Genomic DNA, 4,085 nt, shown 5'->3' on the forward strand with positions numbered 1-4,085 from the left:
TCCAGCCGATTAGAGTTGCCTTTTTTTTCTTTTCAAATTCATTGCATTCCGGTATGTACAAATTCTGACCAGGGTTGTGTTGATAAAATGAACCGTTTCATGGACACATACCTGCTCCGTGCACGCAGTACTCAATATGCCGTATACAGTGCGTGGTTAGGTTATAAAGTATAGCTCATTTAGCCAGATTTTTAGATGATTCTGAATTAAGTAAGATCCCTAGTGACCATTAAAACTGCGATCACTTTCTCTTTGTTTGCGTCATAGACGCTATCGTGTCTCCTTTTTCATCGAGAGAATTAATGAATCCACGTCTTCATTTCGCGTGTACCCTTTGGTACAATAACTCATGAAATGTTAATTTTGAATTGCATGATGGGCAAATCATTTAGAATGGGGGATTTTTGCTTTAGATAACGCACACGAAAACTGTGCTTTATGTTACATAAAATTTCAGTTGAATTAAGCATGTGTTTTATTCTTCGATCTTCCGATTGCTAACTGAGTTGTTTAATAAACTGTATCAAAATTGAAATACAATAAGAAAGTTTATACAGTATTTGAATCATAAATGGTTTTAAAGAATTTAGTAATTAAGGGGAAAATCTCCATCTTGCTCTCAAATTTCATGATAGTTTGTCATAATTTTCTGTTTCTTTCGTTTCTGACCATGTAATATATGTATAGGTATTATACCATATGGATCTATACATTTATTAATAGCTATTAAATTATACCTTGAGCAAATATTTATAAATAATAATAAGAAGAAGCACAGCTTTCATCCATTAAGATATTTATATAATGCATTTATGAAAATTGAATACAAGAATATTCAATTTAAATATTTACCAAATCAATCATAAATTTAAGTTAAAACTTTATGATCAAAGATGACAAATTAGCAAGCTGGCCCTAATTTTCTAGTTGAATACAAACCTTATCCCAGAAAAAAAGTGATGAGTAATTTTGTCAGCATATCTTGTACTTTTTCTCAAATGAGGTTTGAGTCTGCGTTTTTTGCAAGTCAGGTTTCGGTGTGTGCATGTAAGTTGATATCTTGGAATATGGTGATATCTTGGTGATATCAAGTTACCTCCGCGGTTCCTAGTAGCAAACCATAGGAACAAACAGATACACTGATAAAAGGTTAAGCTCGTTATACAGACGGGTCAAAGGTCGTATTAATTTGCCAACTCCAATTAAAGAAATTAACCATGAACTTTCATACGATGAAAACTGATATCGTAATTTTCAGCAGGGTTTTTACGATGCGTAATTTGAACTTTTATATTTTTCTTTTTTGAAAACATGGAAAAGGGAACAAGAACTGCTAGTGAGTGGTCGGCCAGAAAGAATCACCGAGGGGGAGAAAGATTGTAATTTTATTCATATCTAAAAGATATCAGATCTCGATAAAAAATTGTTGTGAAAAGGACTGTACTATTTTTAATCTCATTTATTTTTAAATCTTTTGAATTTAAACATATTTGTGTACTTTAATGCATATTTGCCGTATTGAATTTTATTGCATACAGAAATAGACCTACCAAGAGGGCTACCATCCATCGAATCAGATGTACTTAAAGCCAATATAAAAAGGGAGAGTGAATAATTTCAAGGACTTGTAATTTTCCTATTAAAATATGGCCTTTATCTTAGGACATTTAAAGCAATAGTTCAGTATACAGACGATTGATATCTCGAGAAATATCATACCTATTTTTGGAGTAATCATTATCAACCTGTCAGTTTGTAGAAGCTCGTATAGAAATCACACAAAAACGAAATTCGACAACCTAAACACCTGTATGTATTTACAAGTAAATGCATAAAATACCTTGGCTTTTACAAAACGGAATTTTTATAGTGGGGAGGGGTGCGGTGGTCAATCATATTGTAATAATAATGTACATGTATACATACATATATATAATGCTCAATAACTCAAGAAATGTACTTGGTATAGAAAGGCGTTCACTAATGTTGTTTTATTATTGAGTTAGTACATTGAAGGGTGTAGAAGCAATTTCATGGCATAAAGTTGAATAGAAGAAAGATTATATGATTCGTTTTAACAACACAGCTGCTAAAACTGCAGATAATGCGAGAATAGTTCGATGATAAAGTTTCAAAAGTTATGTGTGTAATTATTCTACACAAAAATCTACTTGTCAACCGATATCATTGTTGATTTTGTTTGTTTTACGTAAGTAGATTGTGTATTTGACGTCAAACTTATTCTATCGAAACCTTTTTATTTATGCTTGTTTTCATCACATTTTAGGAACTTGTATGAAAGCATGCATTTCTCCGCTCGACCAGCTCTACTCTAGCTTGGATTAATTAATTATGTGAACCCTAACCTTTCTGACATCCGCTTAATTAATACTATATAATTTCTGTACATATCTGCTACAATTAAGTTTGCGTTATTTGAATCGCGAAGCGCTTTTCGTATAAAAGTTACGATTCCGTAAATAAATTTTCCAATTCAGCTATAATGGCGTGATACTTAAGCAAATATTTTACCTGAATTGCAGGTAAATTTGAATAAGAAATCAATTGCATTCATTTAAATAATAACAAAATATTCCTGACATAAATTACGATAATTGCAAAAAATGTCAAAGGCTCATTGAAAATGATCAAGTATTTGTTACATAATGCAACTGTTTACAATGCATAGAAGTGAGAAATTATCATAGTCTGATAGGCATTAATAAAGTTCTTACAAAAACTGGCGTCTATATGTTCAGAATAGTATATTGCTTATCTAGGAGAAATTTTTAAAACTTCTACACGCAATTCTTTGTTCTATACACGGAAGCGAATTAGTGTTACTCTGTAAAATAAAATAATTCCGCAAATGCCATTATTGAAGTTGGAATTTTCAAAATTAATTTCGGATTTACCTATCAATAATTTGTATTTTATAATTACTTGAAAAAAATTGCAACTTGTAAATTGCAGAAACGAAATTCTTGGGTACAATAATACGTATATAGCTTGTATTCGTAATTAACTACATATTTATATACTTTTCTTTTAATTATCATAAATGTTGGGTTTTTTTTTTTAAATCATAATAAATCATTGAAATAGATTTTTTTCTTCAAAATTTGCGGAATTGTCAAAAGCCATATTCACATCCTAAAGTCTTTTAAAACTTAACCATGTTTATACAAATGTTAATTATTTCTGTAATATAACAAATTTGTTTCAGCCAATCAATTAGGACTTTATACCCTGAGTTGAATTAACTTATATCTTAATTCAACAGTAAATAGAACCTAACATTTGTCAAGAATATATTGTTTTTCAAATAAAGATTTTCAATGCGCACCCAGTAGCGATGCATTGGGTTATATTTATTTAGGTCTAGAAAACTTTGCTCTAGTTCTGAGTAATAACCATGCATAAATATGTTTTCATTGTATTGGTGCGGTAGCACTGTGGGTACTCTAATTGTACACAGCTTGTAACCTAAGATGGAAATTCCAAAAAAGACACCCACATAAAACATGGTCAATCAGATCGGAGATTAAAATCGGAAATGTTTTCTCCCTATTTCATTTTTCTATAACTAAATTACAGGTTTCTTTTAAAAGACTACATTTCAAAATTTTTTAATCGAATTTCCTTCCATTAAGTGACCTCGCCTTTTGTTCGGTTCTGTAAACGATAGTCTTGCGTTATTATTGTGCAGAGTTTTTGCTATAGAAACACCTCACATTTCCCGTTAAGTGCGTGAGTCCTTTTGATGTGGCCAGAGCGTATATTTACTCAGACTCGTTGTGCAAAGTGTAAAATTTTCATATCTATATCGCCAATTTATTCACCTTTAAATAGAAAAGTTTGAATAGCTCCAATTAGAGACATTGCAATAATGCAGCCTTAATTAATTACTGACTTTCAATAAAAATTTATGTTTAGTCGCGATGATAATTTTCATCGTGAACATAAAAGACATTAAGATTAAATAATTCTGTTGATTTCAGCTTATTAGAAATTGCCACTATTGTAAAATGTATTTAGCGTTGTTTTTAAAGCATTCAATTTCAAAACACAAAACCTATACTCAC

The sequence above is a fragment of the Crassostrea angulata genome, chromosome 6 (assembly GCF_025612915.1).
Source record: "Crassostrea angulata isolate pt1a10 chromosome 6, ASM2561291v2, whole genome shotgun sequence".
NCBI classification, from domain to species: domain Eukaryota; kingdom Metazoa; phylum Mollusca; class Bivalvia; order Ostreida; family Ostreidae; genus Magallana; species Magallana angulata.